Source organism: Triticum aestivum, chromosome 5B, assembly GCF_018294505.1.
Source record: "Triticum aestivum cultivar Chinese Spring chromosome 5B, IWGSC CS RefSeq v2.1, whole genome shotgun sequence".
Classification (NCBI taxonomy): domain Eukaryota; kingdom Viridiplantae; phylum Streptophyta; class Magnoliopsida; order Poales; family Poaceae; genus Triticum; species Triticum aestivum.
In genome coordinates this window covers 109,552,421-109,568,112 of record NC_057807.1, presented here as the reverse complement: position 1 = coordinate 109,568,112, position 15,692 = coordinate 109,552,421, and positions in this window count along the sequence as shown.

The following is a 15,692-nucleotide window of genomic DNA, read 5'->3' as shown; positions in this document are numbered from 1 at the left end:
GCGAGAAAAGCAGGAGGCACAGGTGGCGGAAGTACGGCAAGAGCTCCAGGCTCTCATGGAGAAGCATGAGAGCTTGGAGCGCGACTTCAAGACTCGAGAGTCTGAGCTTGCCTCGGCTCTCGAAAGTGCCAAGTCCGCCAAGGCCGAGGCCCGTAAGGCCCTTCAGGAGGTTGAAGATGTAAAGAAGATAGCGGCGGGTAAGGCATTTTTCATGCAAAGCAAGCATGTTAATGTAAACTACCTGACACTTACCCGCATTCGGAGCTCTCTAGGGGCGTTTGCAGATCTGCCGCGCAGTGTGTCTGATGCCGCTGCATTCTACCGTGGCGAGGAGGGGAGCTCAACGGAGAAGGTCTTCTGGTCTCAGTACACTGAAGCCGGCCATCCGGTGCCCCCAAGCGACCAGTTGAAGCAGCTGGTCGAACTCCACAAGGTAGCTGAGGAGGCCATGAAGGGCCTTATAGTCCGGCTGTGGCCTGGACAGGCCATGCCTGGGAGCTACTTCGGCCTCGTGCGGCGGCTGGTGGATGCGTGCCCCTGGGTGGAGGTCATCAAGCGCTCCGCCTGTATTGAAGGTGCTCGCCGGGCCCTTGCCCGCACAAAGGTGCATTGGGGCAGGCTGGATGCGGAGAAGCTTCTCACTGACCCACCACCACCGGGCAAGGAGTATCGCACGCCCGAAATGTATTATAAAACTGTCCTGAAGGGAGCCCGCGATATTGCGGATGAATGCCCTAGAGATGTAATTTTTGAGTAAACTCGCTATGTATTATCCTGTGCGCTGAAAACTTTGTTCATATGCGCCTTAAGCAACGCTTGTTTAATTTAAAATATTACCTTCTGTGCGGCCATTTATAAAATCTGAGAGATGGCAAGTCGTTGGCTTCAGCCCCCGAGCCGCGAGTGCTGGGGTGTTCGGGATAAACTTGAGCACTCTTGTTCCCATTTTTGGGTCCATCTAGGGAGGCGCTCAACACAACGAACAAGGCAACCGGACTTATAATGCTTGAACACTCTCACTTAGCCATAGAATTCTATAATTTTAAATTTCGGCGAAGCCCCTGGTATTCAGAAGACCGAATCCGGGGCGCTATCCACGCCTTCGTAGGACATTATCCGGAACTTCGCTCGAAGCGGCGTGAGTCTTTAAGGACCCGAAAAGACCTCTCGAACAGCGACCAGTCTCTCGCCTTATCATGCCGGTCAGTTTTAGTTTTCTCCACTGAGGCGCTTGCCCGGCTCAACCGGGGCGCAATCGCAGTGGTTCTCCCAGTGCCACCTTAGCCGACAGAACAGAACGTAAGGCACCAAAACGTGGGAGCCGGGCAAACCCAACTATTGACCCAAGACATGATTCGGAGCCGATTCATATAATGCTATAAGTTCGGGGTGCCGCACTTATGAAAGTGTTCGGACTTATCACACCATAATGTGGGGAACATAAGCCCCTGGTGTATTAGGCCGTACCAAAATATACGGGTGCAAGATGTCATGTAATGAACATATATATATATAAAGTAATGTAATTGCAGTCGAAAAGTGCTGCATTATTTATGAAAGGAAGTCTGCTATGAGTGCGGACTGATACAAATAGTGCGGTAAGCAAGGGATTTGGACTAATTAAACATGTCCCCCTCCAGGGATGAGCTGCGGACTTGGTGTATATAATCGAATTTAATGCTCGTAATTAAGACCAGCTGAGTGTTCGTCGCAGCCTACTTTTTTCCCTGGCTGTTGCATCGTGAGTTCGGCAGGTTCACCGCCGGACAGGGCCTCTGGTTAACGGAGTCCTGTGTATACAAAGAAGGAAAATAATAAAAAAGAGTGGCACACTTGCGAGCCCCTGGTGTGGTCGAGCCGCATTTTGGGTCCATTGTGATCGTGCCCCTTCCCCTACGCCCATGGTATCTCCAAAGCGTAATGATGTACGCGGAGAGTTGTTCTTGCCATCATGCGAGGGTGGGGGTTAGGGCCGCATTGCTACGCGTGCTCTGATCGTGCCAGGTGGTCTTGGTTGGTATTGCTTCGGGCGCGTTTTGCAATATCCGGCCGTTTAACGGCCGGACTCGAAAATTGCCTTAAAAGGCTGCTCTGTACTTCTGCCGCGAGAGCCGCTGTATGTTCCTCCGTTCGGAGGGAGCGTTCCGTATTTCCGTTGACCGTGATGACTCCACGAGGGCCTGGCATCTTGAGCTTGAGGTATGCATAATGCGGCACCGCGTTGAACTTTGCAAATGCGGTTCGTCCGAGCAGAGCGTGATAGCTGCTGCGGAACGGGACTATGTCGAAGATTAACTCCTTGCTCCGGAAATTGTCCGGGGATCCGAAGACCACTTCCAGTGTGATTGAGCCTGTACAATTGGCTTCCACACCTGGTATGACACCTTTAAAGGTTGTCTTTGTAGGTTTAATCCTTGAGGGGTCTATGCCCATCTTGCGCACTGTATCCTGATAAAGCAAGTTCAGGCTACTGCCGCCGTCCATCAGGACTCTCGTGAGGTGAAATCCATCGACGATTGGGTCTAAAACCAATGCGGAAATCCGCCATGGCGTATGCTGGTCAGATGGTCTCTTCGATCGAAAGTGATCGGACAAGAGGACCATGGATTGAACTTCGGGGCGACTGGCTCCATCGCATAGACGTCCCTTAGTGCACGCTTCCGCTCCCTCTTGGGTATATGGGTTGCGTAAATCATGTTCACCGTCCGCACTTGTGGGGGGAAACCCTTCTGTCCTCTAATGTTCGGCGGTCGGGTCTCTTCCTCGTCGTCGCTGTTTAGCCCCTTGTCATTGTTTTTGGCAATTAACTTGCTTGCCTGCTTGAACACCCAGCAATCTCTGTTGGTGTGATTAGCTGGCTTTTCAGGGGTGCCATGTATCTGGCATAAGCGATCGAGTATTCGGTCCAAATTGGACGGACCCAGGGTGGTTCTTTTGAATGGCTTCTTCCGTTGACCGGGTTTAGAGCCTCGGAATCCGGCGTTGACTGCCGTATCCTCCTTGTCATCGCCGTTAATGCGGCGTTTATTTTTGCTTCGACGTGACCTGCCATTGTTGTCCTTAGTATCCGGACTGCCAGAATTTTTATTGAGGTTGTTGCTGCGAGCTAGCCTGCTATCCTCTCCCGCGCAAAAGCGGGTCATTAATGATGTGTGGGCTGCCATGGATTTCGGCTTTTCCTGTCCCAGGTGTCGGGCTAGCCACTCGTCGCGGATGTTATGTTTGAAGGCTGCGAGGGCCTCTGCATCCGGACAGTCGACGATTTGGTTTTTCTTTGTCAAGAACCGCGTCCAGAATTGTCTGGCCGATTCGTCTGGCTGCTGAATTATGTGGCTGAGGTCATCGGCGTCTGGTGGCCGCACATACGTGCCCTGGAAGTTGTCGAGGAATGCGGCTTCCAGGTCTTCCCAACACCCAATTGACTCTGCGGGCAAGCTGTTAAGCCAATGCCGAGCTGGTCCTTTAAGCTTGAGTGGGAGATACTTGATGGCATGGAGATCGTCGCCGCGGGCCATATGGATGTGAAGAAGATAATCTTCGATCCAAACCGCGGGTCTGTTGTGCCATCGTAGGATTCGATGTTTACGGGTTTAAACCCTTCAGGGATTTGATGATCCATTACTTCGTCAGTGAAGCATAGCGGGTGTGCGGCGCCTCTGTATTGAGCAATATCACGACGCAGCTCGAGAGAGCGTTGTCTGCTGTGTTCGGCCCGGCCGGGGTTATTGTATCCGGCGCGGCGGTATTCGTCGCGGGTCGTGGGGCGCCCTCGTGATCCGTAGATGGATCTGGGTTGCCTTGCTTTGTCCTCCAATACGTCTCGCAAGTCCGGCGCGTTCCCTTTTGGCTTCGTACTTTTGGAGCGATGCCGGGGTACGGTCTTGGTTGAGGGCCTGGATGCCTCTCTGTCGCGACCACGTGGTGGTCGGTCTGCCGTATCGTGCGCTGGTGATGAAGGTATGTATGCTTCCTCCTCTAGTCGGGGGAGTAACTTGCGTCTTGGGTAGCTTTTGGAGGGGCGTTCGAGTTTATACTCTTCGGCCGCGAGGACCTCGGTCCATCGATCGGCCAGCAGGTCCTGATCAGCTTGAAGCTGCTGCTGCTTTTTCTTTAGGCTATTTGCCGTGGCGATAAGCCTGCGTTTAAAACGCTCTTGTTCGACGGGATCCTCGGGCACGACGAATTCGTCATCGTTGAGGCTTGCCTCGTCTTCGGAGGGAGGTATATAGTTATAATCCTCGACCTCTTCGTCTGCCGCCCTCTCGTGAGGGCTTGCTTCTGCATCCTCCTGCGCTGAGTCTTGCTGGAGGGGATTATCTTCGGCACTCTCTGGCGTATTATTATCTCCTGTGCCGGAATCTCCATTCTTGCTGTGGCAGGATTTAGAGCGGCGCCGCTGACGCCGGCGCTTGGGCTGTTTCTTTAAGGAATCTGCCTCCGCTGCTTCTTCGCCGTCACCGTCTTTTGGGGTGTCCACCATGTATATGTCGTATGACGAGGTGGTCTTCCAGTGCCCTGTGGGCGCTGGTTCCTGTTCGTCTCCGGCATTGTCGTCCATAGCGTCGATGTCTTCGGAGTCGTAGTCTAGCATGTCGGTAAGATCGTCGACAGTGGCTACAAAGTGGGTGGTGGGTGGGCTCTGAATTTCTTCGTGGTCCGTATCCCAACCATCCTGGCCATAATCCGGCCAGGACTCTCCAGATAACGAGAGATGCTTTAGCGAATTTAGGATGTCGCCGAAGGGCGAGTATTGGAAGATGTCCGCGGCGGTGAATTCCATAACCGGCGCCCAATCAGATTCGATTGGCAGGGGCGTGGGAGGTCCGGAGTCCGGCAAGGAGTCCGGTACCTTGGAGTCACGAGTTTCGCGAGGGACAAGGCTAGTGTTCGGCTCCATCGCCGTGGAAGTTGGATCCCCCGAGGCGGTGTCCAACCACCGGTCCTCGATTTGGGCGATCGGCTCCGGTCTAAGGGCCGGAGCGGATTCTTGTGCGGTCACCAAGGCACTGTTCGGCGGCAGAGCTATATCGTGCCCATTGTAACAGTGCGGCGCGCTTGGCTGTGGCTCGAGCCCGTCGAAGATCAAGTCTCCGCGGACGCCGGCCGTGAAGTTTAGGCTTCCGAATCTGACCTGATGGCCAGGGGCGTAGCTTTCGTTCTGCTCCAGATGGCCAAGTGAATTAGCCCGCAGTGCGAAGCCGCTGAATACGAAGATCTGTCCGGGGAGAAAAGTCTCACCCAGGACTGCGTCGTTGTTGACGATCGAAGGAGCCATCAATCCTATTGGTGACGGCACAGAGGAACTCTCAATGAAAGCACCAATGTCGGTGTCAAAACCGGCGGATCTCGGGTAGGGGGTCCCGAACTGTGCGTCTAGGCGGATGGTAACAGGAGACAAGGGACACGATGTTTTACCCAGGTTCGGAAGGTCGAGTCGAGCAGTTGCCGAGGCAGCGTTGGGAAGTGGATTCGCCCACGTCCAATCAATCACTACGCGTCATCAAGGCCGCAGGCGGTTAGGGCCCGCGGCGCTCCGCACTTGCCCTTTGGCTTTGCCTGGAAGCCAAGTCTGAGTGCGCCTTGGGCCCGGGGGCTACTGTCTGCGTCCTGGACTTGGGGGTATCTAGTCTTGCCTGCCTGCGGCCCACCACGTGGCTTCGTCGATGGCCTGGTACGGCCCAGCCTCAACACCAACATAGCAAGACCCTCGCGAGGGGCCAAACCTCGTGAGGCGGACGACGCCAAGACCCTCGAAGTAAGAGGCCTCCTGAGGGGCGGAGAGTTCTGTGCAGTTACCTCATGAGGCTCAGCTGACGTGAGCCATGACGACCAAGGCTAGGCAGGCGCCAGGCGGCCCCCAGGCGGTGGCAGAGCGCAGGTTTCCTCTTCGGTGCAAGGGAGGCAAGCCACAGGCGCGGAGTCCCGAGGAATCTGCCAAAGGTTTCCATTCTAATGCAACAAGACCAAGACCGCCAGGACGGCAGGATGGAGGTCATCAACGAGCCCACCACAGCGTCACGACCAGAGGCTTTTCGCAGGCGAAGACTACTTTTGTCAGGATAAACTGTACTGCTTGTCCCCTTTCAAATCCCGCCGTTGTGGAATCCCTTCCCGCTCATATTTGGGAAGAAGACCAAGGCCACTATATATAGGACTTAGCCACCACCATAGAGAGGGATCGAAACCAGAACAAGTAGAGAACCACACCAGCTCAAGAACACCTTACCTCCTGAGGCTTGTTCATCCTTTGTACTAGTTCATCCATAGCCCCTCGAGGAAATCCATCACACCACATTGGATTAGGTTATTACACCACAACGGTGGCCTGAACCAGTATAAATCTCTGTGTCTTTGTGTCTCTGTGAGCTCGACACCACGTGATGATCAGGTGTGATAAGCTCTACATTCACATACAACGGGTGCAAGCCAGTTTTGCACACGTAGAATACTCAGGTTAAACTTGACGAGCCTAGCATATGCAGATATGGCCTCGGAACACTAAGACCGAAAGGTCGAACATGAATCATATAGTAGATATGATCAACATAGTGATGTTCACCATTGAAAGCTACTCCATCTCACGTGATGATCGGACATGGTTTAGTTGATTTGGATAACGTGATAATTTAGATGACTAGAGGGATGTCTATCTAAGTGGGAGTTCTTAAGTAATATGATTAATTGAACTTTAATTTATCATGAACTTAGTCCTGATAGTATTTTGCAAATTATGTTGTAGATCAATAAATTGTGTTGTAGCTTCCCTATGTTTTTATATGTTCCTAGAGAAAACTAAGTTGAAAGATGATAGTAGCAATGATGCGGTCTGGGTCCGTGATCTGAGGTTTATCCTCATTGCTGCATTGAAGAATTATGTCCTTGATGCACCACTAGGTGACAGACCTATTGCAGGAGCAGATGCAGATGTTATGAACGTTTGGCTAGCTCAATATGATGACTACTTGATAGTTTAGTGCACCATGCTTTACAGCTTAGAACCGGGACTTAAAAAACGTTTGAAGCCATGGAGTATATGAGATGTTCTAAGAGCTGAAATTGGTATTTCAGACTCATGCCCGTATCAAGAGGTATGAGACCTCTGACAAGTACTTCGCCTAAAAAGATGGAGGAGAATTGCTCAGCTAGTGAGCATATGCTCAGAATGTCTGGGTACTAGAATCGCTTGAATCAAGTGGGAGTTAATCTTCCAGATAAGATAGTGATTGACAGAGTTCTCTAGTCACCATCACCAAGTTACTGGAACTTCGTGATGAACTATAGTATGCAAGGGATGACGAAAACGACCCCCGAGCTCTTCGTGATGCTGAAATCGACGAAGGTAGAAATCAAGAAAGAGCATCAAGTGTTGATGATTGACAAGACCACTAGTTTCAAGAAATGGGCAAAGGGAAAGAAAGGGAACTTCTACTAGAATGGAAAGCAAGTTGTCACTCCCGTGAAGAAGCCCAAAGCTGGACCTAAGCCTAAAACTAAGTGCTTCTACTGCAAAGAAAATGGTCACCAGAAGCGGAGTTGCCCTAAATATTTGGCGGATAAGAGGGATGGCAAAGTGAACAAAGGTATATTTGATATACAGGTTATTGATGTGTACCTTGCTAGTGTTCATAGTAGCCCCTGGGTATTTGATACTTGTTCCGTTGCTAAGATTAGTAACTCGAAACATGAGTTATAGAATAAAAAGAGACTAGTTGAGGGTGAAGTTACGATGTGTGTTGGAAGTGTTTCCAAGATTGTTATGATCATCATCGCACACACCCTATACTTTCGAGATCAGTGTTAAACCTAAATAAATGTTATTTGGTGTTTGCGTTGAGCATGAATATGATTAGATCATGTTTATTGCAATATGGTTATTCATTTAAGACAGAGAATAATTGTTATTCTGTTTACATGAATAAAACCTTCTATGGTCATACAACCAATGTTGATGGTTCATTGAATCTCGATCGTGGTAATACACATATTCATAATATTGATGCCAAAAGATGCAAAGTTGATAATTATAGTACAACTTATTTGTGACACTGCCGTTTGGGTCATATCGGTGTAAAGCGCATGAAGAAACTCCATAAAGATGGAATTTTGGAATCACTTGATTATGAATCATTTGATACTTGCGAACCGTGCCTTATGGGGAATATGACTAAAACTCCGTTCTCCGGAACAATGGAATGAGCTAGTGACTTATTGGAAATAATACATACCGATGTATGCGGTCCAATGAGTGTTGAGGCTCGTGGTGGGTATCGTTATTCTGACCTTCACAGATGATTTGAGAAGATATGGGTATATCTACTTAATGAAATACAAGTCTGAAACATTTGAAAAGTTCAAAGAATTTCAGAGTGAAGTGGAGAATCATCGTAACAAGAAAATAAAAGTTTCTACGATCAAATCATGGAGGAAAATATTTGAGTTACAAGTTTGGTCTTCATTTGAAACAACATGGGATAATTTCACAACTAAGCCACCTGGAACACCAAAGTGAAATGGTGTGTCCAAACATCGTAACTATACTTTATTGGATATGGTGCGATCTATGATGTATCTTACTGATTTACCGCTATCGTTTTGGGGTTATGCTTTAGAGACTGCTGCATTCACTTTAAATAGGGCACCATCAAAATCCGTTGAGACGATGCCTTATGAATTGTGGTTTAGCAAGAAACCATACTTGTCGTTTCTTAAAGTTTGGGGCTGTGATGCTTATGTGAAAAAGTTTCAACCTGATAAGCTCGAACCCATATCGAGAAGTGCTTTTTCAAAGGATACCCAACGGAAACTATTGGGTACACCTTCTATCACAGATCCGAAGGCAAAATCTTTGTTGCTAAGAATGGATCCTTTCTAGAGAAGGAGTTTCTCTTGAAAGAAGTGAGTGGGAGGAAAGTAGAAGTTGATGAGGTAATTGTACCTTCTCCCTTATTGGAAAGTAGTTCATCACAGAAATCAGTTCCAGCGATTCCTATGCCAATTAGTGAGGAAGTTAATGATGATGATCATGGAACTTCAGATCAAGTTACTACCGAACCTCGTAGGTCTTCTGGAGTAAGATCTGCACCAGAGTGGTACGGTAATCCTGTTCTGGAAGTCATGTTACTAGACCATGGTGAACCTACGAACTATGAGGAAGTGATGATGAGACCAGATTCTGCGAAATGGTTGAGGCCATGAAATCTGAGATGGGATCCTTGTATGAGAACAAAGTGTGGAATTTGGTGGACTTGCCCGATGATCGGCAAGCCATAACAAATAAATGGATCTTTAAGAAGAAGACCGACGCAGACGGTAATGTTACTGTTTACAAAGCTCGACTTGTTGTGAAAGGTTTTCGACAAGTTCAAGGAGTTGACTATGATGAGACTTTCTCACCCGTAGTGATGTTTAAGTCTGTCCGAATCATGTTAGCAATTGCCACATTTTGTAATTATGAAATTTGGCAGATGGATGTCAAAACTACATTCCTGAATGGATTTCTAGAAGAAGAGTTGTATATGATGCAACCAGAAGGTTTTGTCGATCCAAAGGGTGCTAACAAAGTGTGCAAGCTCCAGCGATCCATCTATGGACTGGTGCAAGCATCTCGGACTTGGAATATACGCTTTGATGAGTTGATCAAAGCATATAGTTTTATACAGACTTGCGATGAAGTCTATATTTACAAGAAAGTGAGTGGGAGCACTACAACCTTTCTGATAAGTATATGTGAATGACATATTGTTGATCGGAAATGATGTAGAATTTTCTAGAAAGCATAAAAGAGAGTTTGAAAGGAGATTTTCAAAGAAAGACCTCAGTGAAGCTGCTTGCATATTGGGCATCAAGATCTATAGAGATAGATCAAGACGCTTGATAAGATTTTTCAATGAGTAAATACCTTGACAAGTTTTTGAAAGAGTTCAAAATGGATCAGTCAAAAGAAGGAGTTCTTGTCTGTATTACAAGGTGTAAAGTTGAGTAAGACTCAAAGCCCGACCACGACATAACATAGAAAGAGAATGGAAGTCATTCTCTATGCCACAGTCATAGGTTCTATAAAGTATGTTGTGCTATGTACCAGATCTATTGTGTACCTTGCCATGAGTTTGGCAAGGGGGTACAATAGTGATCTAACAGTAGATCACTAGACATCGGTCAAAATTATCCTTAGTAATAACTAAGGAAATGTTTCTCGGATATGGGGGTGATAAAGAGTTCGTCGTCAAGAGTTACAACGATGCAGGCTTTTACACCGATCCAGATGACTCTAAGTCTCAATCTGGATACATATTGAAAGTGGGAGCAATTAGCTAGAGTAGCTCCATGCAGAGCATTGTAGACATAGAATATTTGCAAAATACATACGGCTCTGAATGTGACAGACCCGTTGACTAAACTTCTCTCATGAGCAAAACATGATCACACCTTAGTACTCTTTGGGTGTAAATCATATACAGATGTGAACTATTGGTGTTAAATCACATGGCGATGTGAACTAGATTATTGACTCTAGTGCAAGTGGGAGACTGAAGGAAATATGCCCTAGAGGCAATAATAAAGTTATTATTTATTTCCTTATTTCATGATAAATGTTTATTATTCATGCTAGAATTGTATTAACTGGAAACTTAGTACATGTGTGAATACATAGACAAAACATATTGTCCCTAGTATGCCTCTACTAGACTAGCTCATTAATCAACGATGATTATGTTCCCTAAACATAGACACGTGTTGTCATTTGATGAACATGATGACATCATTAGGAGAATGATGTGATGGACATGACCCATCCGTTAGCTTAGCATTATGATTGTTACAGTTTCATTGCTACTGCTCTCTTCATGACTTATACATGTTCCTCAGATTATGAGATTATGCAACTCCCGAATACCGAAGGAACACTTTGTGTGCTACCAAATGTCACAACATAATTTGGTGATTATAAAGGTGCTCTACAGGTGTCTCCGAAGGTATTTGTTGGGTTGGCATAGATCGAGATTAAGATTTGTCACTCCGTGTTTCGGAGAGGTATCTCTGGGCCCTCTCGGTAATACTCATCACTATAAGCCTTGCAAGCATTGTAACTAATGAGTTAGTTACAGGATGAAGTATTACAGAATGAGTAAAGAGACTTTCCAGTGACGAGATTGAACTAGGTATGATGATACCGACGATCGAATCTCGGGCAAGTAACATACCGGTGACAAAGGGAACAACGTATGTTGTTATGCGGTTTGACCAATAAAGATCTTCGTAAAATATGTAGGAACCAATATGAGCATCCAGGTTCCGCTATTGGTTATTGACTGGAGACGTCTCTCGGTCATGTCTACATAGTTCTCAAGCCCGTAGGGTCCGCACGCTTAACATTCGATGACGACCGATATTATGAGTTTATGTGATTTGATGTACTGAAGGTTGTTCGGAGTCCCGGATGAGATCACGGACATGACGAGGAGTCTAGAAATGGTCGAGACATAAATATTGATATATTGTACCATGTTATTCGGACATCGGAAGTGTTTCAGATAGTTTCGGATAAAACCAGAGTGCCGGAGGGTTACCGGAACCCCCCGGGAAGTAATGTGCCTTAGTGGGCCTTTAGGGGAGAGAGAGGGCCGCACCAGGAGGTGGCGCCCCCCAAGGGGAGTCCGAATAGGACAAGGGGAGGGGGGCGCGCCCCTCTTTCCCTCTCCCTCTCCCTCTCCTTCCTTCTCCTCCTAGTTTGACTAGGAAGGGGGGAACCTACTCCTACTTGGAGTAGGATTCCCTCCCTTGGGCGCGCCCCTTGTGGCTGGCCGGTCCCCCTCCTCTCCTCCTTTATATACGGGGGAGGGGGGCATCCCAAAGGCACACAAGTTGATCTTTAGCCGTGTGCGGTGCCCCCTCCACAATTTTCCACCTCGGTCATATCATCGTAGTGCTCACTCGAAGCCCTATGCCGGTAACTTCATCATCACCGTCACCACGCCGTTGTGCTGATAGAACTCTCCCTCGGCCTCAGCTGGATGTAGATTTCAAGGAACGTTACCGAGCTGAACGTGTGCAGATCGCGGAGGTGACGTGCGTTCGTACTTGATCGGTTGGATCGCGAAGACGTTCGACTACATCAACCGCGTTACTTAACACTTCCGCTTTTGGTCATGAGGGTACAAGGATACACTCTCCCCTCTCGTTGTTATGCATCACCTAGATAGATCTTGCGTGATCGTAGGATTTTTTTTGAAATTACCTCGTTCCCCAACAGAAGGAACTACCCAAATGCGGACAAATCTGTATATACCAACTTCAAAATAATTACTCGGGCAAATTCAGTGAGTGAAGTACTCCCTCTAGCTCACGAAAAAGTGGAGTCTTTTCCACGGCCTTCAAAATGTAACTTTGGCAACTTGTTTTTGTTGTGGTATAATATGTACATATAATACCCAGTAAAATTATGACATGTTGGAAATATTTTCTGAGAAACGCATATCATTTTGGACCCGAATATTCAAAACATACTGGCTGTCAAAGTTTTCAAAGTTCAGCTCCTAAATAATCTCCATTATGAACTGGAGGGAACAATATGCTAAATCAGCATCTGTACAATATGTCGTATTTTATTTGAACGAACCGGCAACAAACTTCTCGCCGCTGAGTATACGGTGCTGGCCTAGCGATGTTTACACATTCAAAATCAAATTATTGTTCTAGTATTATTGAGCTATGTTCCAGGGTGGAGCTCCATTTAGGAAGAGGGAACAAGCGAGCTTCTCAACAAAGCTCTTTGTACTCACCAGTAGGTCATTTTTGAATATGCACAGGGACATAGGATACTACTGGATGCGCTTGGGTGTTTACCTGGGCATTCGCATTTGTCTTGGCACCATATTCTACCAAGTTGGCCATAGTTACAGTTCCATCCAGGTGAATTCTAGAAGACATGATTCATTAGGCAACATAAATAATTTATATGTCAACAAAAATTGATCTGTTCCCCTGATTTTTCAGTCTAGATGTGAAGTAATAATGTATACGACGGCACTTCTTACCTTCATGGCCATTGGAGGATTCCCTTCTTTTGTAGAGGACGTAAAGGTTGCTTTCTCCCTGCCATCAGACTAACATTTTCACAAGAGCACTTATATGTCCATGCTTTCACTGTATATTGAAAGTCTGAAATAAATAGAAGTCTGTCTGCACACTTTGCTTCTAGGTATTCAGAAGGGAGAGGCCGAGTGGCCATTACGGCATGGCGGAGTTTGTGATCTCAAACACATTGTCAGCCACTCCATACCTGGCCGTCATTGCTGTGATCCCTGGTGCAATGCTGTACTACTTTACCGGGCTAATGAAAGGACCTGACCGCTTCATCTACTTCGTCGTCAACCTGTGCATATGCACACTGCTGGTGGAGAGCATGATGATGATCATCGCCGTCGTCGTCCCAGACTTCCTGATGGGGATCATCGTCGAGGCCGGGGTGCAAGGGGTGATGATGCTCAATGGATTTTGTTTTCGTTGTTGATCCTGATTTAGATAACACCAAAGGAACAAATCAAGTGAGCTGCAACCAAAACTACCCAGCAAGGTGTGGCTTTTTGCACTGCGAGTTTTATATTGTTATTATGTTCATGTTTATGGTCAGGTTTGTAGAAAACCTTTCTTGATTCTTGCTTTACCATGGAGATTGTCTACAAGGATTCAGAAGACGGTGATTTTCTTCAACTACATTTGGAAGTAGCTGCTGGGAGCATGGAAACCATTGTAAGAACATAAAGTTGAAGCATAGAAAGATGGAAGGAGGTCTGACTCTTCTCATTTCAATTCCACCTTTTGTTATTAGCTGATGTCTAACCATCAATTACAATTACAGTCGGTGGGGTTGGTCGCCTTGGATCTGCGAGATGCCTTCGCACCGGCGTGACGCTGGTAAGGTGGGTCTTGCCTATCGATTCTTGCGGCTGGATGTGCTCCTTCGTGAAAAGAAGTATAAAATGCTACTTTTGCCATCTTAAAACAGCGCAAACTAATTCTACCAGTTTAATCCATTTAAAATATCACTGAAGTTGTCCAGTGCTTTTTTTATTCAGCTCCATTGTGGTAAAATATCTAGCATATGCGTGTGATATATGTGTAGTTGATGGAGTATATCTTGGATGGTTTCTACCACTAAAACTTTGTGATTTCTTCCCGTTCGTAGTTGATTTAGTTCAATAAATAACAGCCAGTCACTTGACTGTCGATTTGACCCTAGCGAGTTTGGATTCTGCCTTTCCAGGACAAGAACTGTAGTTATTTACTGTCCTGTAATATTGTGTGTCATCAAATTTATTCATTTAAATTTTGAATAGGGGAACTATAAGAATGCAGATTAAAAAGAGTTGTTCATCTTTCGCCAGCAGGTGCATGTTATGATTATTGCGGTGGAGTGCCGAGTGCCGAAATATGCATTCAACGTCCGTTTTAGATTTTGTTTCAGTTTACTGGAAATTTTTCTTTCGTGATCTAAAATATAGGAGCATGCACCAGAAGATTGGTATGGTTCAAAATATTGTGATAAACTTCGATCCATAGATACATACAGATAGAATACCAGGTTGTAGTTTGTCATCACTGTTTTGAATCTAGCTCTTCTACTTCTGTTTTCTGTAATGAATAATCAATTTCTACAGTTTATGGTATGCACCCCGTTCGTAAAGGAACACCTATTTATTTTCGTTTGTCTAAAAACCATAGGTAACTAGAAAAGTATTTAGATCCCATATCTATTTGTGTATATGCATATGATTAGTTATTTAGGTGTATACTTCTTTAACCTTATTGGCTTTTAAAGAGGTTATTAATGTTGGTTAGCCCACCGCTTCTGCGGGCAACGCGTGGCGTTTTCCTATCTATATAGGATATGTATTTACTGGAATAACAAAGTCACTAGCTATATATTGTATGATCCAGATATGTATTTTTCGATGTGCTAAAGATGTTAATTGTGTTCTAAGGTGTTGACTAGGCAAACAAAAACGGTTTGAAAGGCCCCATAGTGGTAAAAAAAGGTGTATTCAGGTCCAAAGCTTCCAGAGCTATGATATAAATGTGCTTGGTAAATGGTAATGGAATACTTTTTTTTAGAACGAAGGCTCAAGAAGAGCCCGGCTTTGAATTAACAAAGCCATCAACCGTCCAGGAATACAAGAAACAAGAACACCACACCACATCGGCCAAACGATACAAGGGGGCTGCAAGAACAGCTTACAACGCTACTCCAACAACCAGCAAACAGAAGATGAACTATGAAGAACTGCTAGTTGAGGATAAGCCCCACTACAACAAGGCACCAATATGGCTACAAGTGCAGCCTCGAGGAGCACCGGCAAGGAATCGAACACATGGAGGAAACCAGCAGATGAGATGATCCAAACACTTGCCCTCTCTAACATCGAAAGGGATCCCTTCCCCTCGCCTAGGCTCGAAGGCGCCGCACCGTCGAATGAAGAGACGCTCACCCGAGAGCTTGAGCAAAGGTTGGTCTCGAGACTGGGCCCGCCACGGAGCACGACCACAGGTCGGAGCACACACAACAGCAACACCGCAGACACCGAAGGCGGCCAATCGTAGAGGGTAAGCCGCCGGAAGAGTTGCCGGAGTGAAGGAGCTACCGAGCCACAGGGACTCGATGGACACCAGCCGCCCACCTACCAGCTGCTGCACGC